This window comes from Sus scrofa, chromosome 10, assembly GCF_054392235.1.
Source record: "Sus scrofa isolate SSC_HxYL_T2T_F1_AM1 chromosome 10, Sscrofa_HxYL_maternal_Yorkshire_Landrace_v2.0, whole genome shotgun sequence".
In the NCBI taxonomy this organism is placed as follows: Eukaryota; Metazoa; Chordata; class Mammalia; order Artiodactyla; family Suidae; genus Sus; species Sus scrofa.
The window spans coordinates 68029308-68054410 of NC_139392.1; the positions used below are offsets into that span (position 1 = coordinate 68029308).

Genomic DNA, 25103 nt, shown 5'->3' on the forward strand with positions numbered 1-25103 from the left:
TCAATCCAGATCATTTTTTTATTTTTTTTTTAAATTTTTTTATTTTCCCACTGTACAGCAAAGGGGTCAGGTTATCCTTACATGTATACGTTACAATTACATTTTTTCCCCCACCATTTGTTCTGTTGCAACATGAGTATCTAGACAAAGTTCTCAATGCTATTCAGCAGGATCTCCTTGTAAATCTATTCTAAGTTGTGCCTGATAAGCCCAAGCTCCCGATCATTTTTAGATCGGCATCTCTAGCCTTTAGAAAAGAACATTCATTATTTCCTGTGATTATTCAGCCAACATCCCCTGCAGGTCTGTTACCTGCCAGATAAGTATTCAGCACTAAACAGGCAAAGACGGACAGACCCAGGGTCCCTGCCTCCTGGGGGAGTGGGGGCGGTGGTGACTGGAAGGAAATCAGGATCTTGAGGCCCCCTCCCCGGGGTCCTAGTGCTCCATCACTCACCAAGTGTGAACCCACAGCAAGGTACGCCCCTAGTGCTCTGTTTCTTCCTCATCTAATATAGGAGACGATTTTCCTAGCTTCTCCCTAATGTTCCTTTTAGATGTAAAGTTGTCAGTCTCTAATTATTGCAGATTTTTCTTGGAATTGCATCACCACCGCCTGGCCCCACCAGCTCCCTGCTGCGGTTAACAGTCATCAGAGGACTTGGCGTTCCTGCCGTGGCTCAGTGGTAACGAACCCGACTAGTATCCGTGAGGACTGGGGTTCAGTCCCTGGCCTTGCACTCATCGGGTTAAGGATCTGGTATTGCCGCATGCTGCAGTGTAGGTCACAGATTCGACTCAGATCTGGCGTGGCTGTGGCTGTAGGCCAACAGCTGCAGCTCCAATTCGACCGCTAGCCTGGGACCTTCCATATGCTGTGGGTATGGCCCTAAAAAGACCAATAAAAAATATCAGAGGACTCCAGGGTTACTGGTTCTGCACATAATGTGCTTGGAAGTCACCACTTCATCCCAATAACAAGTAGAAGGCTAAATGGATGGAAAAATCAGCAGTTCTTTTTGGGTTCGTAGGAGAGGGGAGGACATTGGGCAAACCACTGCCCCTGAGTCTGGAGAGACAGACAGGCCAGTATAGTGAGTCGTGTGTTACAAGAGCAGAGACACCCTTGCAATGCATCAAAGAGAGTCTCTTCAATCAAAGGTGCTGGGACAACTGGATAGCCACATGCAAAAAACAACCGAGGAAAAAAGAATCTAGACCTTACACCAGGCACAAAAATGAATTCAAAATGGATCACAAACCTTTTTGATGATGATCGTTCTGACTAGCTTGAGGTGAGACCTCCTTGTGCTTCGGATTTGCATTTCTCTGATAATCATTGATGCAGAGCCTCTTTTCAGGTGCTTTTTGGCCCTGTCTGTCTTCTTTGGAGACATGTCTGCTTAGATCTTCTGCCCGTTTTTGAATTGTGGTGTTTGTCTTTTTGATAGAAAGCTGTATGAGATGTTTATATGCTTTGGAGATTAATCTCTTGTCGGTCGCTTTCTTGGTTAAGATTTCTTTCCCATTCTCTGTGTTAACTTTTGTTGTTGTTGTTGTTAATGGTTTCCTTTGCTGTGCAACAGCTTTTCAGTTTAATCAGGTCCCATTTATTTACTTTTGTTTTTATTTTCATTACTCTAGGAGCTGGATCAAAAAAGAAATTGCTGCAGTTTATGTCAGAGAGGATTCTGCCTATGTTTTTTACTGAGAGTTTTATAGTATCCAGTCTTACATTCTTACATTTAGGTCTTTAATCCATTTTGAGTTTATTTTTGTGCATGATATTGGAGAGTATTCTTTTTTTTTTTTTTTTTTTTTGTCTTTTTAGGACTGTACCCGCAGCATATGGAGGTTCCCAGGCTAGGGGTCAAATCGAACCTGTAGCTGCTGGCCTGCATCACAGCCACAGCCACGCCAGATCCTAGCTGGGTCTGCAAACTACACCACAGTTCACGGTAACACTGATCCTTAACCCACTGAGAAAGGCCAGAGGTCGAACCTGCATCCTCATGGATCCTAGTCATATTTGTTTCCACTGGACCATGACATGAACTTCATTATTTTACATGCAGCTGTCCAGTTTTCCTAGCACCACTTATTGAAGATACTGTCTTTTCTTCATTGTATATTCTTGCCTCCTCTGTCATAGACTAATTGTCTGTGTGGTTTTTTTTCTGGCCTTTCTGGCCTTTTCCACTGATCTATATGGCTGTTTTTGTGCCAGTACCATACTGTTTTGATGACTATAGCTTTGAAGTATAGTCTGAGGTCAGGAAGCCTGACTCCTTCAGTTCTGTTTTTCTTTATCAAAATTGCTTTGGCTATTTTTGGTCTTTTGTCATTAAAAGTCTACAAACAGTAAATAGTGGAGATGATGTGGAGAAAAGAGAACACTCCTACACCGTTGGTGGGAATATTAGCTATTGCAACCACTATAGAAAACATTATGGAGTTTCCTTCAAAAACTGAAAAAAGAACTGCCATTTGAGCCAGCGATCTCACTCCTGGGCATATACCCAGAAAAAAAATTTAAAAATGTACATGTACCCCAATGTTCACTGTAGCACTATTTACAACAGCCGAGACGTGGAAGCAACCTAAATGTTCATCAACAGAAGATTGGATAAAGAAAATATGGTGCATATACACAAGGGAATATGACTCATCCATAAAACAGCATGAAATAATGCCCTTTGCAGCAACATGCGTGGACCTAGAGATTCACATACTAAGTGAAATAAGTCAGACAGAGAAAGACACATATCATATGAGATCACTGCTATGTGGAATCTAATAAAAATGGTACAATAGAAGTTACAAAACAGAAACAGACTCAAAGATTTTCAACGCCAAACTTATGGTTACCAAAAGGGAAACGTATGGGGGGGGGGAGAGAGAAATTGGGGTGTTGGGATTGATATACACACACTATTATGTATAAAATAGATGGGTAACAAGGACCTACTCTGTAGCACAGGGAAATTTATTCAATACTGCGTAATAACCTACAAGGGGAAGGAATCTGAAAAAGTAATGGATACATGTATATGTAGAACTGATTTACTGTGAAGTATGCCTGAAATCAATACAAATTTGTAAGTCAACTATATTCCAATAAATAAAAAAAACTTAAAACACAAAACTGTAAAACCTCCAGATTACATAGGAGAAATTCAGATGACCTTGGATACGGTGATGCCTTTTTAGATACAATATCAAAGACACAATCCGTGAAAGAAATAATTGGTATGTTGAACTTCCTTAAAGTGATAAACTTCAGTTCTGCCAAAGACAGTTTAAGAGAATTAGAAGATAAGCCACATACTTATAGTTGCAGAAAATATTTGCGAATGACACATCCGATGAACAAAAAAAATTGTCGTCCAAAATCTACAAAAGAACTCTTGAACCTCAGCCGTGTGAAAACAAACAATTGAATCCAGTTTGGGACACAGTTCTGCAAACTTCACTGGCAAAGCGATATAGATAGCAAATAAGCCCTTGTAAAGATGTTCCACATCATATGTCATCAAGGAAATGGCATTGAAAACAATAAGATGCCACAACACACCTATCAGACTGGCCAAATTCCAGAGCCCCGACATCACCAAATGCAGGCAAGGATGTGCAGCAGCATGAACTCTCACATGTTGCTGTGGGAGTGCAGGATGGTACAGTCACTTTGGAACTCAGTTTGGCAGTTTCTTACCCAGTAGGCATATTCATACCAGATAATCCAGCAGTCATACCAATTGATGTTTACCCAGAGGAGGTGAAAACTCCTACACAAAAAACCTGCAGTGGACTTTTTTTTGGGGGGGGGGGTCCTTTGTCTTTTTAGGGCTACACCCACAGCATATGGAGGTTCCCAGGCTAGGGGCTGAAAAGGAGCTGTAGCCGCCGGCCTACGCCAGAGCCACAGCAACGTGGGATCCGAGCCTCATCTGCGACCTACACCACAGCTCACAGCAATGCTGGATCCTTAACCTACTGAGCAAGGCCAGGGATCAAACCCACAACCTCATGGTTCCTAGTTGGATTCGTTCACCACTGAGCCACTACAGGAACTCCTGCAATGGATTTTTTAAAGGGGTGCACCTGCGAGGCAAATGGAAGGAAGTTCCTGGGCCAGGGATTAAATTCAAGCTGCAACATACAATGCAGCTGTGGCAACTCTGGATCCTTTAACCCACTGCATCAGGCTTGGGATCAAACTCCACACCTCCATGGCAACCTGAGCAGCTGGATTATTTTTGCTTTTTGGTGCCGTTGGATTCTTTTTTTTTTTTTTTTCCCTGAACGGCAAGGGGGTCAGGTTATCCTTACATGTATACGTTACAATTACATTTTTCCCCCAGCCTTTCTTCTGTTGCAACATGAGTATCTAGACAAAGTTCTCAATGCTATTCAGCAGGATCTCCTTGTAAATCTATTCTAAGTTGTGTCTGATAAGCCCAAGCTCCCGATCCCTCCCACTCCCTCCCCCTCCCATCAGGCAGCCACAAGTCTCTTCTCCAAGTCCATGATTTTCTTTTCTAAGGAGATGTTCATTTGTGCTGGATATTAGATTCCAGTTATAAGTGATGTCATATGGTATTTGTCTTTGTCTTTCTGGCTCATTTCACTCAGGATGAGATTCTCTAGCTCCATCCATGTTGCTGCAAATGGCATTATGTCATTCTTTTTTTATGGCTGAGTAGTATTCCATTGTGTATATATACCACATCTTCCGAATCCAGTCATCTGTTGATGGACATTTGGGTTGTTTCCATGTCCTGGCTATTGTGAATAGTGCTGCAATGAACATGCGGGTGCACGTGTCTCTTTTAAGTAGAGTTTTGTCCGGATAGATGCCCAAGAGTGGGATTGCGGGGTCATATGGAAGTTCTATGTATAGATTTCTAAGGTATCTCCAAACTGTTCTCCATAGTGGCTGTACCAGTTTACATTCCCACCAACAGTGCAGGAGGGTTCCCTTTTCTCCACAGCCCCTCCAGCACTTGTTATTTGTGGATTTATTAATGGTGGCCATTCTGACTGGTGTGAGGTGATATCTCATGGTAGTTTTGATTTGCATTTCTCTTATAACCAGCGATGTGAGCATTTTTTCATGTGTTTGTTGGCCATCTGTATATCTTCTTTGGAGAAATGTCTATTCAGGTCTTTTGCCCATTTTTCCATTGATTGATTGGCTTTTTTGCTGTTGGGTTGTATAAGTTGTTTATATATTCTAGAGATGAAGCCCTTGTCGGTTGCATCATTTGAAACTATTTTCTCCCATTCTGTAAGTTGTCTTTTTGTTTTCTTTTTGGTTTCCTTTGCTGTGCAAAAGCTTTTCAGTTTGATTAGGTCCCATGGGTTTATTTTTGTTCTAATTTCTATTGCTTTGGGAGACTGACCTGAGAAAACATTCATGAGGTTGATGTCAGAAAGTGTTTTGCCTATGTTTTCTTCTAGGAGTTTGATGGTGTCCTGTCGTATATTTAAGTCTTTCAGCCATTTGGAGTTTATTTTTGTGCATGGTGTGAGGGTGTGTTCTAGTTTCATTGCTTTGCATGCAGCTGTCCAGGTGTCCCAGCAATGCTTGCTGAATAGACTTTCCTTTTCCCATTTTATGTTCTTGCCTCCCTTGTCAAAGATTAATTGACCATAGGTGTCAGGGTTTATTTCTGGATTCTCTATTCTGTTCCATTGGTCTGTCTGTCTGTTTTGGTACCAGTACCACACTGTTTTGATGACTGTGGCTTTGTAGTATTTCTTGAAGTCTGGGAGAGTTATCCCTCCTGCTTGGTTTTTGTTTCTCAGGATTGCTTTGGCGATTCTGGGTCTTTTGTGGTTCCATATAAATGTTTGGATTGTTTGTTCTAGTTCTGTGAAAAATGTCATGGGTAATTTGATAGGGATTGCATTGAATCTGTAGATTGCTTTGGGTAGCATGGCCATTTTTACAATATTGATTTTTCCAATCCAGGAACATGGAATATCTTTCCATTTCTTTACATCTTCTTTGATTTCTTTGATTAAAGTTTTATAGTTCTCGGCATATAGGTCCTTTACCTCCTTGGTCAGGTGTATTCCAAGGTATTTGATTTTGTGAGGTGCAATTTTAAAAGGTATTATATTTTTATATTCCTTTTCTAATATTTCATTGCTGGTCCGTTGGATTCTTAACCCACTTCACCACAGCAAGGATTCCCCTGCAATGGATTTTGATAGCAGCTTTATTCATCATGGCCAAAGCTCTAAGTTGCCGAGATGTCCTTCAGTGGGTGAATGGGTAAATCACCTGTGGTCCCTCCAGACAGTAGAATACTATTCAGGACTGAAAAGAAATGAGCTATCAAACCATGAAAAGACACGGGGGATGCTTAAATGCATATTGTGTCCTACGTCCTCAGTGAAAGGCTATGATTCCAACTCTGTGACATTCTGGAAAAGGCATAACTATGGAGACAGAAAAAGATCCATGGTTGCCGAGGGAGGAGGAGGGGAAGGGAGATGACTAGGCAGAGCACAGGGTTCTTAGGGCAGTGAAAACACTCTGGGTGACCCTGTAATGATGGGTACAGGTCATTATATATTTGTCCAAACCCATAGAATGGACACCACCAAGGATGAACTCTGAGGTTAAGCTATGGTGATTATGATGTGTCCATGTAGGTCCATCCTTGGTAACAAATGTACCGTCTGGTGAGGGATGCTGGTGACGGGGGAGGCTATGCATGTGTGGGGCCAGGACGTATATGAGAAATCTGTACCTTCCTCCTAATTTTGCAGGAAACCTAAACCTTCTCTAAAAAGTCTCTTTTAAAAAAATAAAATAAACATGGAGTTTCCATTGTGGCTCAGTGGGTTATGAACCCGACTAGGATCCATGAGGACGCAGGTTCGATCCCTGGCCTCACTCAGTGGGTTAAGTATCCAGCGTTGCCATGAGCTGCAGTGTCGGTCGCAGACACGGCTCAGATCTGCTGTGGCCGTGGCGTAGGTTGGCAGCTGCAGCTCCGCTTCAGCCCCTAGCCTGGGCACTTCCGTATGCCGCAGGTGCAGCCCTAAAAGGCAAAAATGAATAAATAAATAAGAAGAAAAGAAACGAAACGCATCCATCGACTAAATAACACTAAAGAGCTCTGTCTCACATTAACGTTCTTGAACCTCTCGTAAGACCTGCTTTTTCTTTTCCCACAATTTCACTCATCTGTTGTTCATAAATCTTAACTCTTAACCATGGGGTTTGGCACCCTGGTAGATCAAGTATTTCATTGAACGTAGCCAAAGCCAGACTCACTCCGAGCCGTCTGGGAACAGTTTGGCGGCCTCCCCTCTTCCCAGTATGTCCGAGCGTCCCTGGATGGTTTTCTTTGTGTGGGCGTGTTTGTTTTCCAGGGCAGACAGGAGTTGTTCTGAGGGCTCATGGCATCGTCTCCTTAGCCGAAGCAGAGGCTGTGATTTGGCCGTGGCTTTGAAGCCTTAACTTCATAAATGTCCCATCACTGGAATCCATTCTATTTCAGCATCCCCAGGCCTCATTTCTGCTTGTAATCTGATTACGGGGTCTGAGCTCTTCCAGCCCGCAGTGTCTTGCTTTGCGTTGACTCTGTTCTCAAGGACACGAGTGCCTGATTGCTCCAGCCCTGCGCTGTGAAAAATCTCAACCCAGTTTTGCTCAGACGGGGCCGCAGGCCGGGGCTGGTGGAGAGTTCAGTCTAAAGCAGGCTCCCTCCCTGAACTTTCTCTATGCAACCATGTTCGGAAGCCCAGGGATTTCTAGCTACCTGGGGGCTTTCAAGTTCTCTGACAAGCAAGGTAAGGCGAGAGCAATGGAAAATGCGCTTCTGTGTTTATTTTCCTGAATTCCTTGCAGCCTCGATGTTACCTTGTCTGCTCCTGCGTCCAGCTAGCTATCCGGTTTTCTCAAAGGATGCTTTAAATATCTAATTGACTTTATAAATTAGCTTACCTCCTGATTGCTGAGAACTGTGGTGTTTTTCCCCCCCTGTTGTGAATTAAAGATGTTGATAAACCACTAAAGCCTTGTGGAGGAGACACTGCAGATGAAACTGGAATGCCCAAACTTTGGATTAAGTTCTTCTGGATGGGCTGCACTTTAGCTAACATATTTTTTTTTCTAAATCAAATGCTATAGGTACTAAATTATTTCCAGTAGTCCAGGTGTGTGTTCGGCTTTTGATGAAATCTTCATGTGAGACAGTTTGGAACTTTTTTAGTGGCTTCCTTTCGAGCCCAGAGAAAAAGATATGCTTTCAGTGTAACAATGGGAGAAGCAGGCATCACAGATTCAGTTCACTGATGGAACGAAAAAGAAATGCTTAGCTATCTTTCAGGTCACATTTGAAATCCAGCCTTTGCATCTAAAATATTTTCTAGCACAAATGCATGATTAGGAAATGATTTGAACAATTGAGGCCTCAGACTCTGGAATTTTCTTCTGCAATATTTGATAGCTTTCTCAACCAAGTTCTCTTTTGCTAAATACCAAAGATATTTGGGTGCCCAGAAGATATTTGTACCAAAGTATTTGTGTCATTAGCAGGAAAGCCTAGCTGTTGAATTGGCATTATACCTTTTGTTTTATTGTATTTCTCTGGTTGGTCAGAATTTCCAGATTCCAGGAATCAGGATATATTTTGATGGGTCATGTCAGCATCTGGTATATTTTGAACCTCCTTTTCCTGAAGCTTCTGCCTCTGAACATTAAACAATAAAAGGCACTTCCATAGGGGAAGAAGTTTCTGTACAGGCTCTAATTGTGGTTTTCTTGGTGGACAAATGGTTGCTATGCCAAAAGCTGTAAAACAGATTACTTACCCAAAGCTGGTTATAAATTTGTCTGTGCCTGGTTTTGATTAGCCGGTTCACTCGGATGTGTGTTTTTGCTGTATGGCATAGTTACCAGCTGTCTCGACATAATATACATCTTGTCTTCAAAAATAAATAGGTGGCTCATTTCATGTGTTGTTATTATTTATATTTTAACGAAGGCAATAAAAACATAGCAGAAGTGTCCTTCCACTTTCATCACCTCCCCACGCACCTCCACCCCCACCATAGATTCTTTAAAAGCATCTCAAATATATCAGGCAGTGATGACTTTCAACCTTCCTGGTGACCTTGATCAAAATTGTTTTAATATTTTTTCTCTTTTTTTTTTCTGATTGTGATAGCTATGTTATTCAACCCTTAACTGCTTTGAGTTATTCTTGTAGCCAGAATGAATTTAAATGATAATAGCATTAAATTCTGTTAGAATTTTTTTTTTTAACTCACGGATTTATTATTAGCCAAAACCCAAAACAGAAACAACTTACCTGTGTAAAATGTATGTTGTGAAATTTGATTCTCAAAGGCGTCCTTCTTGTATTCCTATTTCTGGTTCATGGTTTCCTTTTTTTAAATTACATGTTCTCAAAGGGAGTTCGAAAATGGTTTTTCCCACTGGGTTTTGGGGTTTTAACTTAGTGTGTCACTATTTCAATCTGGCGTCCTTTCTTTCTCCTTAGATTTGAACAAGAACAACTTCAGCGTCATTGGATTCCCACGTCAAAGAAAAGTTCCAAGGTAAAGTAGTCTTTGTTCAAGGAATCTGAAGTTTGGGAAGATTTATAGTAGGGTTTGACATTATTCTCCTAAATTCCTAATTCATGAGTTTTAAATGTTTGAAAAAATATTTTCTCCCTGGAGTTTGATTTATTCAAACATGTGAAACAAGCTGACTTAGCAATTCACTCAGCCAGCAAAGATTCTTTTTGTATTTAATACTGTTTACGGGAACTATTTGCAGAATGGGCTGTTGGTTTCTCTGTAATTGCACACTTGCAGAGGGCTATTATCTTCCCGTTCTCATACCTACCTCTAAGCCTGAGATGTCCTTTTGACAATCTCCCTGGTCCGTAAGGGAGCTTTGGATTTTTAAAGAAAGGAGTGAGCCTTCTTCCTCCTCCTTCTCTCTTCTCCTACCCTTTCTTTTTCCCTTACTTCCCTCCTTCCACTCATTTACCCTCTTACCTGTCCAGGTGAGCTCTTGGTGCGTGGTCTCTTGACCTTTCTGCACTTCAGTGCCATTGGCTGCAGGATACTAATTTGGCTACTAGTTTGGTTTACCTGATGTGCTCAACCTCCTTGTACACCATCATCGATATGAGATAGCAAAAAAATTAAATTTGTGCCAAACAAGATAGCTTTAGTTCAGGTGAGTCCCAGGAGATCACCATCCCTAACAGGTTTTGAGATTTTTCAAGCAGAGACACAAAATTCGGTGTGGATTTCAACATATACTTTATTACGTATACTTTATACATATATACCATATGTATATTAACGCATACTATATACTTTATTTCAACGTATACTTGAAAATGGCAGAACTCATCTTGTGAATTCTAGCCTTGGTGAATTTCATCCACATCTCATTATCGGTGTTGCAGGAAGGGGGACCCCTTCCAGGGCCCAAGCGTGGGCCCTTGGTCTAACACTCCGAAATGAATGGTCCGAAGAGACGCATGTGCTGACAAAGCAAAAGACTTTATTGGGAAAGGGGTGCCCGGCCAGAGAGCGGCAGAGTGAGGGAATCCAGGAGAACTGCTTTGCCATGTGACTCGAAGCCTCTGATTTTATGGGAATGGGGTTAGTCTGGGTTGTCTCTGGCCAGTAGTCTTGCTCAGCCTGTACTTGATCTGACTCAGCGTCCCTCCTGGTGGCGCGCGCACCCCTCAGCCAAGACGGACTCCAGCGCCCAGGATCCTGGGAAGTTGGGCCTCTCCTCCCTGCTATGGCTCCTCCCAGATTCTCCCAATTAGCCTTCAGGGCAGCACCACGTTCCTTATCAAGGCTCCAGTTGTAAGAAAACTCATGCCAGTGGCTGGCCAATGTGGGTGGTTTCAATGGTCCCCTAACATGAGCCATAAGGACGCAGGGGTATGAGTGAGATTGTTTTATTGGACTCACGAAATCTCACTTTTCTAGTGCTTGACAAAATCACTCCTGTTTCTCAGTTTTGCCATCTTTTTCATAGAAGCTACTGCTTATGTCTTAGTTCGCTCCAACTACTGTAGCCTGGGTGACTTATAAATAATAGAAACTTATTTCTCATGTCTGGAGCTTGACATCTGAGATCTGGGTACCACCATGGTGGGCCGTGGGCCCTCCTCTGGGTTGCACACTGCTGGCTTTTTGTGTCCTCACTTGGCAGAATGGACTAGAGAGCTCTCTGGGCTTCTTTTTATATTTTGGCTTTTTTAGGGCCACATATCTGGCATATGGAAGTTCCCAGGCTAAGGGTCAAATCAGAGCGAGCTGGGGTGAATAGGGAAGTTAGGATTTCAGCATAAGAACTGGAGTTCCCACTGTGGCTCAGGAGTAACAAGCCTGACTTGTATCCATGAGGATGTGGGTTTGATCCCTGGCCTCGCTCAGTGGGTTAAGGATCCAGCGTTGCCCTGAGCTGTGGTGTAGGTCTCAGATGCAGCTCGGATCTGGTATTACTTTGGCCGTGGTGTAGACCAGCAGCTATAGCTGTGTTTGAGAGGAGCCTGTCCTTGTGTGGATCCTGAATAGTCCCTGTAATGGTATAACCCACATTTTATAAAACACAGAAGGTAATAAAGTTGAATAGTCTGCTCTCACTTTAAGAAAAGTTCCCCTTGATGCTACTAAGTAGGTTAATGGGACACATTTTTAAAAAATGATCATGAAAGCAAAGGGCAATCCTTCCTCATATTATTGAAGCAGAAGGAAAGAGGGAGAAGTTTGAAAAAATAAGTCAAGACGCATGAGCTCTGTTTCAAAGGAGATGAAGATAAAACATATTCAAGGGGTTTTCTAATGTTAGAAACATCTAAAAGTATAATTCAAAAAACAATGACGACTATAGCACGTACTTTAGTTATCCACGGAGAGATGGTTTCATGCTGAAATAGAGGATCACTCCTTTTGCTAGAGCTCTGGCTCAGAAAAGTCAGTCAATCAATTAATTAATTTATTTATTTTTGTCTTTTTGCTATTGCTTGGGCTGCTCCTGCGGCATATGGAGGTTCCCAGGGCAGGGGTCTAATCGGAGCTATAGATGCCAGCCTATGCCACAGCCATAGCAACGCGAGATCCCAGCCTCGTCTGCAACCTACACCACAGCTCACAGCAACGCCGAATCTGTAACCCACTGAGCAAGGCCAGGGATTGAACCTGCAACCTCACGGTTCCTAGTCGGATTCATTAACCACTGAGCCATGATAGGAACTCCCAAAAAGTCAGTAAATCTAAAATAATACACTTGTGGGGTTCCCTGCTGGCTGAGTGGATTAAGGAGCTGATGTTGTCACTGCTGCAGCTTGGGTCGCTGATATGGCTTGGGTTTGATCCCTGGCTTGGAAACTTCTGAATTTTGCAGGCACAGCCAAAAAAAATTTTTTTTCGGGGGGGTTCTTTTTTAGGGCCTCACCTGTAGCATATGGAAGTTCCCAGGCTAGGGGTTGAATGGGAGCTGCAGCTGCCAGCCTACAACATAGCTCATGGCAACATCAGATCCTTAACCCACTGAGCAAGGCCAGGGATCGAACCTGAGTCCTCATGGATGCTAGTCAGATTCATTAACTGATGAGCCATGACAGGAACTCCTGTTACTTTAATTTCAACACTGGAGGAAGTCACATAGATCACCTAGATGAGCTGCTGCTTATCTGAGGAGGAAACTATAGCACAGAGAGGTTAAGTGATTAATCCAAGCTTGCACAGCTCTTCGTGGCTCTTCTAAGAGGTTGTTGGTCTGAACCAAGGCATGCAACTCCCGGTGCAGTGGTTTTTACCACCTGCCTATCTTAATGAAATTATTTAGTTGCACCAAAAAATCATTTTAGCATAACCCTAAATAAATGATAAAAGCTACCACTTAAATCCCCCAAATAAAACGTTTTACTTGTAATCCATATGCACATGTAACTATGTATAATTAGCATAATTTTTATGTTCTATGGTTTGACTTCAGCTCATCTACCTGGGTTTAAGTTGACTTTAAACATTTTCCTAATGGAATCATTTTTAGCTTTCAGAAAGAGTTCTTGCTTGAAGACAAAGAACAGCTTGCCAACCACAATAGAGGAATCGACCCTCAGCTTTTAAGTGCCCTTCCTAAAGGTAAGACTTCTCTCTAGATGGTTGGCCATCATCTGGGGCATGAAAGTGTTGTTTTCTGAATTCTCTCACTTACCTCCAGCTCACTTCTCCTGTGTCCACCTTTCTGCTTCTTCCAGGCATCAACCTCAATGAAGGTAGCTCTCTTGTTGCATTTTTAAAATTTATTTATTTATTTATTTATTTATTTTTTTTGCTTTTCAGGGCTGCCCCCAAGGCATATGGAGGTTCCCAGACTAGAGGTCAAATTGGAGCTGTAGCTGCCTGCCTACACCGCAGCCACAGCAACTGGGGATCTGAGCTGCGTCTGCAACCTACATCACAGCTCACGGCAATGCAGGATCCTTAGTCCACTGAGCGAGGCCAGAGATCGAACCGGAAACCTCATGGTTCCTAGTCGGATTCCTTTCCACTGTGCCACGATGGGAACCCCCATCTTGGGGCATTTTTAGACCTCACCTTTCCACGAGGTCCTTCCCTTTCAGTTTAGGCATCCTCAGGTTTTCACTGGAGGCAGGTGGGGAGGATGAGAGATGTTCTCTGAACGGAGAAGAAATGAGCTAATTCTAGAATCAGCCTCACTTCCCTCCCTCCCTCCTTTCACCTTCTCCCGGGGTGGCGAGTTCCGCTCACACACCTGTTTGTTCTCCATTCACACCTCCCACTGCCCCCAGACCCCGATTGCTTTCCAGTGCTGTGAAGGGCATTTACACTTGGTATCTCTCAGCTCCCAGCTGGGCTACAAACTGGGTGAGCAGTGCAGACGGCATCTTAAACGTCTCTCTTCTTACCCAAGTATAGGCACACATGTGTTGGATGAATTTGTACTTTTGCGGCTAAGGTTCACATGCAGGCAAATGTTTGCATCAACTACCAGCGAACTACCCCGAGTTTTGCCCATGAAATGATGGGACCATTACTTGGTCTTTGTTTCTACCAACTATAGCCCTAACACAGGGAGTGCCCACTCGCGGATTGGCTTCATCCCAAATGAGCCGTGTAACTCTTACTTCTAAAGAAATAGCTTTTCCAGCCTTCCCACTCCTGGGCATATATCTAAAAAAGATGAAAACTCTAATTCCAAAAGATGGATGCACCCCCATGTTCATAGCAGCATTATTCACAATAGCTAAGACATGGAAGCAACCTAAATGTCCATCACCAGATGAATAGATAAAATATAGTGTGTGTGTGCGCACACACACACACACACACACACACACACACACACACACAAATGGAATATTACTCAGCCATAAAAAAGAATGTGGTAAAGGAGTTCCTTTGTGGCTCAGCAGATTGAGGATCCAGCGTTGTCACTGTAGCCGTGTGGGTTTGATCCCTAGCCCCAGGACATCCAAAAAAAGAAAAGAAAGAAGGAAAGAATGCCATTTGCAGCAACATGGATGGAACTAGAGATTATCACATTAAGTGAAGAAACTCAGAGAAAAAAAATATCATATGCAGAATCTTAAAAAAATGATACAAATGAACTTATTTACAACAGAAATAGAAGCATAAGAAACAAATTTATGTTTTTCAAATGAGAAAGAGGGAGAAGGATAAATTAGGAGTCTGGGATTAACAGATACACTCTACCATCTATAACATAAATAACTGGATTTCCTGTCATGGCTCAGTGGAAATGAATCCGACAAGTATCCATGAGGATTCGAGTTCGATTCCTGGCCTTGCTCAGTGGGTTAAGGATCCAACATTGCCATAAGCTGTGGTATAGGTTGCAGACCCGGCTCAGATCTGGCATTGCTGTGTATGTGGCATAGGCCAGCAGCTACAGCTCCAATTCAACCCCTAGCTTGGGAACCTCCATATGCCATGGGTGTGGCCCTAAAAAAAAAGATAAATAAATAAGTAAATAGATAACAAGGACCCCCACTGTATAGCATAGGGAACTATATTTAGTATCTTGTAGTAACTCATGGAAAAGAACCTGAAAAGGAATATATATATATATTCTGAATCACTTTAGTGTACACTTGAACATTGTGAATCAACTAAACTTCAATTAAAAATAATTTTTCTAAAAAAGAAACAGCTTTGGTGGAAGGTCAGATTTTTTTTTACTACTCTGAAAAATCAAAACCAGACCAAGAAAAACACAACAACAATACATCAGATCAAGTCTAGAAGAAATTAGACACGAAAAGTTATTTTTTTAATAAAAACGAAATCCAGCTTAAAAGGCCCACTGACAAATTGCCATGCATCCTGAGGAACTGAATGGATCTTGTACCAGGACACAATGTAATGAGGATGTTTGCTTAAAGGACCCCAGGGATTTGGCTTGATAGAGAAAAACAGGAACAGTTTCCAAGTTTTAAGTACTTACAAGACTGTCAACTGAAATGTAGGCTTATTCTATGTTGCTCCAGGGGCCAAAAATAAGAATGTATAGAACTACAAGGAGGCAGGTAAGAATTCATATGAGAAAGAAAATTCTGATAGTTCATGGTAGTTCATGGATAGTTTGATCCCTGGCCGGGGAACTTCCACATGCCATGTGCAAGGCCAAAAAAAAATGTGAACAGCACTACACTGCAATCTCAGTATCTCTCCTTGGTAATTGTTAAGGTTGTAGGCCACGTAGTCAGGGGAGGGCAGGTGCTGTGGAGGGCTCCCACCTGGATGGGTGTGAGGACCCGGTGTGAAATACAAAGGTCCCTCCAATATTTAAGACTCTTTGCAAAAGACAAGCTCAGTTTAAACTCATCTGTGAAGATGATCAAAGCAAAGAATAAGAATGAAGATGTTGATTTTAGCAATAGCTTTAGATTTGATTGATTAGGGTGAGTTCTGTAAAGCTAACATTTTCCCTCTTCCTCTCTCTATGCAACTTCTCTTGATGAAAAATAGCAGAGGCAAGATTAAGATCAGAAAAATGAAGAACAGCAGGAGATGGTAGATTTTTTAAGGTTCAGTGACTTGGAATTCTACATATAACAAAATTTTAAAACACATAGCTTATTAACCAGCTTTATTGTTAATGGGTCATAAATGTAATTTTCACAAATGAAAGATGATTAATTTTATGTGTTAACCTGATTTATGTTTCTAAATTAACAAGGTCTTTAAAACATGCTTTTATAAAATATCAGAATCCCTCCTCCCCTGAATTTCATCTAAATTCCCCATTGTCTTATTTCACAGTCTTTATTACTCTTTATGAATTTGGGCCAGTGTGTTTGGAAGAACCCATGTGGTACCAGCGAGCTTTCCATCTTTCCATCTTAACAGATATGTTCATTATTCTCTTAGTTCTTGGCAATACCATGCAAAAAATAGGTATTGGGAAAAAAAATAGGAATTAATGTTCCCATTGTGGCACAGTGGATTAAGAACCCGACATAGTGTCCTTGAGGATGCAGGTTCAATAACTAGCCTCTCTTAGTGGGTTACGGATCCGGTGTTGCCACAGCTTTGCCATAGGTCAAAGATGTGGCTCAGATCCAGTGTTGCCATAGCTGTGGTGTAGCCCCCAGGTGCAGTTCCAGTTAGACTTCTAGCCCAGGAACTTCCATATGCTGTAGATGCAGCCTTAAAAAGGGCAGGGGAAGGAATTGACTGTGACTGTTTTAATGGCAGAGAGTTTCATGTTGGTTTATAAGATTACAGAAGTTTCTTCCCATTCATTTAGTGAGGGATTTTTGCTTCTGTGATACTGAGGGAGTTCCCTAGTAGCTCAGTGGGTTAAAGATCAGACATTGTCAGTGCTGTGGCTTGAGTTACAGCTGTGGGCACACGTTCAATCCCTGGCCCAGGAACTTCCACCTGCCATAGGCACAGCCAGAAATAAAACACAGAAAATAAAATGATCATTGATTTCTCAGTAAGAAGCTTCTTTTAACTGTGCCTCACAAACAAGAAATCAAGGGATTAAAAACCTTTACCTGGGGAGGAGTTCCCATCGTGGTTCAGCGGTTAGCAAAACTGACTAGCATTCATGAGGACCCAGGTTCAATCCCTGGTCTTACTCCGTGGGTTAAGGATCCACTGTTGCTGTGGCTGTGGTATAGGCTGGCGGCTTCAGCTCTGATTTGACCCCTAGCCTGAGAACCTCCATATGCCCTGGGTGCAGCCCCAAAAAGACAAAAAATAAGCAACAACAACAAAAAAACCTTTACCTGGGTACAGATTATCATATTGAAATAGAATTTTCCATTTAGGAATTATGAAATGGACCAAATATACTCTTCTTTTTCCCCCTCTTTTTAGGGCCGCACCTACAGCATGTCGAAGTTCCCAGGCTAGGGATTGAATCAGAGCTGCAGCTGCTGGCCTCCACCACAGCCACAGCAACACGGGATCTGAGTTGCATCTGCCACCTACACCACAGTTCACGGCAGTGCCAGATCCTTAACCCACGGAGCAAGGCCAGGGATCCAACCTGCGTCCTCATGGATACTAGTTGGGTTCTTAACCCACTGAGCCATTACAGAAACTCCCCATAATTCTACTCTTTTTTTTTTTTTTTTTTTTAAAAACAGCTTTATTCACTTCCTAGAGGGTACAATGCTTCCATTTCAAGTGCACAGTTCGGTGGCTTTTGATAGATTCACACGCTGGTGCTCTCATCACCAGGGTCGATTTTACAACATTTTCATTATCCCAAAAAGAAGCACTTCTCTTCGCTGTCACCTCTCCCCTCATTCCTCTAGGTCTGTAATACCTTATTTTATAAGCTGCTGGTCTTTATATTCGTGGCTGCCATCCAAGTGTAAAAGTTAAAGGCTTCATTCCCGTGGGAAGAAAAACCCATATTCAGAATATTCTAGATCTGGCCTGTGGTCTCAAATGCCTCTTATATTTTCTTGGAAGATTCCATTGAACTGAGGTTTGGGGATTGAACTCAACAATAACTTTACCAGAAAGCCTGTTCTCAGAGCTAATTGAAGAAACTATGGGAGTTCCTGTCGTGGCTCAGTGGTTAATGAACCTGATCAGGAACCATGAGGTTGCGGGTTTGATCCCTGGCCTTTCTCAGTGGGTTAAGGATCTGACATTGCCGTGAGCTGTGGTGTAGGTCGCAGACGTGGCTCGGATCTAATGTGGCTGAGGCTGTGATGTAGGCCAGCGGCTACAGCTCCAATTCGACCCTAGCCTGGGAACCTCCATATGCCTTGGGAGCGGCCCTAGAAAAGGCAAAAAAAAAAAAGAAAAGCACTCTACAGGCCAAATTATCTTGAAGCATTGGATTATATATTATTACAAAGCACATGAGGCGGTTAAATAATTTTATAAAGTCATATAGTCCTGATGTGAAAGCCCTTTAAATGGCGTACTTGGAAAATGACCAACTAATTCCCATCAGAAATAACTGAAGAGATAGACTCAAAGAATCCATGTTGCTCATACAAGGGCAGCAGATTCAAATCTCAGGCATCTGAGTTCTGTGGAATGTAGAAGTTCTCAGGCGAGGGATCAAACCCACACCATGGCAGTGACCCAGTCTACTGCAGTGAGAACACCAGATCGTTAACCCACTGCACCACAGGGAGTTTCTATAAAAGTCTTGATGTACTTAAAAGCAAAATAGAAGATTTATTACAACAGAAGAAAGATCGATCGGCTGTGCTTATTTCTGTCTGGATTTATGATGACTAAAATTACTATTTTTCTGAACTATTTGTTTGTTCTTTATATATAGTACAGAATGCTATCAGTTGACTTCTGGCTTTTGAATCTAATTTTAAAAATTCTTGGAGTTGGGAGTTCCTGTCTTGGCACAACGGAAATGAATCAGACTAGGAACCATGAAATTGAGGGTTCGATCCCTGGCCTCGCTCAGTGGGTTAAGGATCTGGCATTGCCACAAGCTGTGGCGTAGGTTGCAGATGCAGCTCGGATCCCTTGTTTCTCTGGCTGTGACATAGGCCTCAGCTGCAGCTTCAATTCAACCCCTAGCCTGGGAACTTCTATATGCTGCAGGTGTGGGCATTAAAAGAAAAAAAAGAAGTCTTATTCCTTGTTTTTAGGAAATATACATTGGAGAATTTAGAGATAAAGGGGGTATCAAGCTGCAAAGTACTCTTAAATGATTCAGAAAAATGAATATATAAATATATGTACTTGTATGCATGTGTGTGCACATCACTATACATAAGGAGAGAGAAAAAGGGGATAAAAATTAATTGAATATAGTTACAAATGTAAACATATGAAAGATGCCTTTTCATTTTTCTCTGAATCTGAAATTGTGTAAACATTTTAGAAGTTCCCCAGGGGCCTAGTGGTTAAGGATCTGGCATTTTCACTATAGTGGCTCAAGTCGCTGCTGTGGTGTGGGTTCAGTCCCTGGCCCAGGAACTTCCAAAATGCCACGGGCACAGCCCAAAAAAAAAAAATTTTTTTTTGTGTGTCTTTTTAGGGCCACACCCACAGCATGTGGAAGTTCCAAGGCTAGGGATTGAATCAGAGCTATAGCTGCCAACCTACACCACAGCCATGGCAATGCCAGATCCTTAACCCACTGAGCGAGGCCAGAGATTGAACTTGCCTCCCAAGGATACTAGTTGACTTCATTACCACAATAAAAAGATTTTATTTGCTGTAGGGGTTGTTTATTTTCTTAAAAGACTCACTGTAGATTTCCATTAAGAATTAATAAACTCACAGATTCCCTTAGAATATAGTTTAAGACCTCATTTAGTTCTTCAATAAATGACGAGAGAGGACTATAAATTGAAAAGCTTTGAAACAGTTTTGAGTTTGAATCTAGGCTCAGTTAAAAAGAAGGCAGGTGTGGAGTTCCCGTCGTGGCGCAGTGGTTAACGAATCTGACTAGGAACCATGAGGTAGCAGGTTCAATCCCTGGCCTTGCTCAGTGGGTTAAGGATCCAGCATTGCCATGAGCTGTGGTGTAGGTTGCAGACGTGGCTCGGATCCCGCGTTGCTATGGCTCTGGTGTAGGCTGGCAGCTACAGCTCCAATTAGACCCCTAGCCTGGGAACCTCCATATGCCACGGGAGCGGCCCAAGAAATGGCAAAAAGACAAAAAAAAAAAAAAAAAAAAAAAAAGAAAAAGAAAAAGAAGGCGGGTGACCACAGCTTCTTAATCCATCAGTAGATTAAGAAGATGTGCTACGTATATACAGTGGAATACTACTCAGCCATCAAAAAGAACAAAAGGCCATTTGCAGCAACATGGCTGCAACTAGAGATTCTCATACCAAGTGAAGTCTAACAAAGAAAGACAAATACCATGTGATATCCTTTATATGTGGAATCTGAAATATGGCATGGATGGGAACCTCTCTGCACAACAGAAACAGACTCACAGACACAGAACAGACTTGTGGTTGCCAAGGCTAAGCGGGAGGAAGTGGGACAGACAGGGAGTTTGGGGTAAGTAGATGCAAACCATTACATTTAGAATCGATAAGAAATGAGGTCCTACTGTATAACCACTGGAAACTGTATCCATTCAATTGTGATAAAACATGATAGACGATAATATGAGAAAATGAATGTGTGTGTATATGTCACTTTGCTGTATGGCAGAAATGGACAGAACATTGTAAATCACCTATAACGATTTTTTTTTTTTTAAAGAGGATAGAAAAGAAGGCAGTGCTGGATTAGTGGTGTCTATTGTTGCCATAACCTGGGCTGTGGATTGGTGTCTAGGGAACAGGCTGCCTATCTGATATCTTTGTGCTTCTCTGGACTGGGACCTGTGGTTCTCAGTCCAGGACGGTACCGTCCTTAAGGCCGTTTTGAAACAGAAGGGAGTGTTTTGGCATCACAGCACCTGGGCTCGATTTGGCTTTTCATAGGGGAGCTGGGGATACACAACATCCTAGTGTAGAGGGTTCACAACCAAGAAATGTCCCACTTGAAAGGCCATTAGTGTTCCCTCGGTGATCTGTGATCTGTTCCAGAGCCAGCCCTGAGTCCGTGACCTTGATGGCATATACCCGTGGGTCCTTCAAGTCTATCTTTTTTTTTTTTTTTTTAAGGCTATCCTTTCTAAGACATCATATACCCAGTAGTGAGTGGCCACCAGACAGGGTTGGCTGGGGGTTGTCCAGCCCGTTTTGCCCAGAAAGCGATGGCAGGACCATTGGCTCACATGCCCCGTCCGTCTCTTCCCTCTTACTGCCACAGGTGCTTGGGGTTCTGTTTCCATGATGAACTACGTTCTGGCCAGCAGCCTGCCCTCTTCTCTGTTAGCTGAGTCCTTCCAGAATCTTGAAGCCAGGTGATAAAGGCAGAGAAAAGAAGGGAAAGTTTTGTTGTGAGCGGGATGGTCACATATTCTCCCAATTAGTTGTCCTTTCCTTCCCAGTTATGGAAAATGAAGGATGTTGGGGGGGAGTATGTGGCTTTGTGTTTTCACTGAACTGCTGGATTTTTAAAAAATGTCTTTAGTTGCATAATTTCTATAGAACATGTTTTAAATTAAAATTTTTTAAATGGTTAAATTTAAAATTTTTTAAATTGAGAAGTTCACAAAATAGAAAGGATTTTCAGCTGCAACTTAGGGCCCCAAAAAGTATACTTAATTTTTGTCAGTGGATGTTAGAAACCACTCTTTGTATAAGACATGCATATTTTTTATACTTGCTCTGTCGGGTCCATTCAGATGGTTTATAAAACAGCAGAAATGTATTGCTCCCCGTTCTGAAGCCTGGACTTCCAAGGTCAGGGTGCCAGCGTGGTCGGGTCCTGGGGAAGACTCTGGCTGGTTGCAAATGGCCAGCTTCTCAAGGTATCCTGCATCGGTGGCCAGACTTGGGAGCTCTGTGGGCCTCTTTGTAAGATCACTGGTCCCATTCATGAGGGCAGGGCTCCCTCAGACCACACCTCCTAATGCAGTCACTTTGGGGGTTAGGATTTTGGCATATGAACCTGGGGGTAGGGGGACACATCCAGACTAGACCGTATTATATTTAGTTGAAATCCTTTGGGAGGAGAAAAAACAATGTGTCGTTATTACACTCGGACTCCTATTCATAGACACCATTTCTCAGGGGTTTGGGGCGTGAGTTTAAGACAAACCTTTCAGCGCCCTTGGACTTGGGTTTCAACAGCTTCTGGGGCAGTTTTATGAAAAATGCAGCTCCATTCTCCCCTGTGGGGTTTAAATCATTCATTGAGATGCATCCTGGAAAATATTGTCAAAATGTGTCCTACCAACCGTGGACATTTCATCCCCAGACTCTCAGACACCTCATTTGTTCACTGGGAAGCTGTTATAAAGCCAGGCTTCCTTGGAAGGCAGGATGCACCATTGTCACCTGCACAGGAATGTGCTTAAGAAGGCAAAGGAGGACACTCTGCCTCAAGCTGCTGTGGCCTGGGAAGGCCACACAGGAAACTTCTAAAGCCAACTCTCATTTTTTTTAAATTAAAATCGTATTGAAGTAGAGTTGATTTATAATGTTATGATAATTTCTGCTGTACAACAAAGTGATTCAGTTATATATGTACATGCATCCATTTTTTTCAGATTCTTTTCTAAGTTATCACAGAATACTGGGTAGAGTTCTCTGAGCTCTATAGCAGGTCCCCATTGGCCAGTCATTCCGTATACCTCAGTGTGCATATGCCAGTCCCAAACCCCCCTCCATCCTGCCCCCCTGCACCTGAACCCTTCGGTATAACCATAAGTTTGTTGTCAAAGTCTGTGAGAATGTTTCTGTTCTGCAAGTAAGTTCATTTGTATTCTTTTTTTTTAGATTCTACATATAAGTGATATCATATGATGTTTGTTTTTCACTATTTAACTTACTTCACTGAGTATGAGAATCTCTAGGTCCATCCATGTTGCTGCAGATGGCATTATTTCATTCTTTTTTATGGCTAATATTCCATTTTATATATATATATATATATATGACTTTAAAAAGTCAATTCAACTAAACTATCAAGGTGGCTGTCATTTAAAAATAAATTAATAAAAACATGGTTAAACGCTTCAAAGGGCGATTTACAAATAAATTAATAAATGAAAACATGGCTGAATGCCTCAAAGGGTGATATAAAAGCCGTGTGTTCTTGTGGGCACAGGTGGTTTAACTTCATTGCTTAAAATGACCACTGTGAAAAACAAGGCATTCCCATTGTGGCACAGCAGAAACAGATCTGACTGTCATCCATTAGGATGGGAGTTCAACCCCTGGCCTTGCTCATTGGGTTGGGGATCTGGCATTGCCATGAGCTGTGGTTATAGGTCGCAGATGTGACTTGGATCCTGAGTTGCTGTGGGTGTAGGCTGGTAGCTACAGTTCCAATTCGAACCCTAGCCTGGCAACTTCTATATGCTACAGGTGCGGCCTTAAAAAGACAGCAATAGGAGTTCCCATCATGGCACAGTGGAAACGAATCTGACTAGGAACCATGAGGTTGCGGGTTCGATCCCAGGCCTCGCTCAGTGGGTTAAGGATCTGGTGTTGCCGTGAGCTGTGGTGTAGGTCACAGACAAGGCTCAGATCTGGCGTTGCTGGGGCTGTGGTGTAGGCTGGCAACTGTAGCTCCGATTCACCCCTAGCCTGGGAACCTCCATATGCCATGGGTACAACCCTAAAAAGCAAAAAAAAAAAAAAAAAAAAAAAAAAAAGACAAAAATACTGTAAAAATTGCAGCAGTTGAAAATTAAATTCTATGCATTCCCACCCCATCCTTTGAGTTTCTTCTTTGATTCAGCCTTGCAAATACGTCCTAGGCCCTGGGGCTGTCCAGGCTTCTCCCCAACCCATTCCCAGTCTTCAGGAGGAGCTGGTCAGATGCGTCCTTATGAATGCATGTGATGAGGAGGAGGCAAGAAGAGAGACCTTTATTATCTACTAAATTTGGCCCGTTTCTCCAAAGTACCGGTTGTTGGGCATCTCAGTAATATGCTTGTAGTCAGAATCACATGAGACCCTTCCCATGGTGAAATATTTGTCTGTTTATAGACACATATCTCTCACATCTTTAACCATTCATCTGTTGACTGTGGATGGACATGTAGGTTGTGGCCAAGGGGGAGGGAGAGGGGGGCAGGGATGGATTGGGAGTTTGGGATTCGCCAGATGCCACCTATTATGTGTGTATATCTGAATCCCTTTGCTGTACACCAAGAAACTAACGCAACATTGTAAATCAACTGTAAAACAAAGGAGACACGTTTTTCTGGTCATCTGATGTTTTCAGGAAAGTCAGGGTAATGAGCTTTTTCATCACCTACTGAAATTATAAGGGGGGAGAGGGAGGCACATAGGAACAGTGTTAATCTAAATGGTAGTCAATCAAGATATGCTTCAAACTGTCCTGTTAGAAACACAGTCAGGTAGTCACAGGTCTTTACAGGCTCAGTGATGGGTGGAACGGGAGTGTTGTGAGCTGGGGTCTGTGCTGCTGATGGCTCTGTGGAGGTTCATAGTACTTTAGTTTCTGCTTTTGCAAATATTTGAAGTTTTGCATGATGGAAAGCTTAAACATGCTTTGTTAAACCTAATCAGACTAAGAATGGGAGTTCCCTGGTGGCTCAGCAGGTTAAGGATCTAGAGTTGTCACTGCTGTAGCTCTGGTTCCTGCTGTGGCTCTGGCTACTGCTGTGGTTTGGGTTCCCTGGCTGGGGAACTTTTGTACGCCAGGAGCATGGCAGAGCAAAAGGAGTTCCCGTTATGGCTCAGTGGTAATGAACCCAACTAGTATCCATGAGGATACAGGTTCGATCCCTGGCCCTGCTCAGTGGGTTAAGGATCCAGCATTGCTGTGAGTTGTGGTATAGGTTGCAAATGCAGCTTGGATTCAGCCCCTAGCCTGGGACCTTCCATATGCCTTGGATGCAGCCCTAAGAAGACAAAAAAAAAGGAAAAAAAAAAACCGAATAACTGAAAAAATAAAAAACAAAAAACCTTAACAACAGATAGTGAGATTTCTGCTTGCTAGAGAGATCTTACTAGCTAGGCCTCCTCTGACTCTCCTGGGTGAGAGAGAATTCATTCCTATTT

The 25103-nt window shown here is 42.5% G+C and overlaps 1 protein-coding gene across 50 annotated transcripts in view; it reads left to right on the forward strand.

The window, feature by feature from the left end:
* Positions 1-25103, forward strand: part of SVIL (supervillin) — a 285309-nt gene that overhangs the window by 152823 nt on the left and 107383 nt on the right. For all 50 annotated transcript variants that reach the window (XM_021064753.2, XM_084980005.1, XM_021064767.2 and 47 more), the window contains 2 exons: positions 9525-9582; positions 13058-13149. The gene's annotated coding sequence lies outside the window, so the exon portion shown is untranslated. The remainder of the gene's footprint in view (positions 1-9524; positions 9583-13057; positions 13150-25103) is intronic.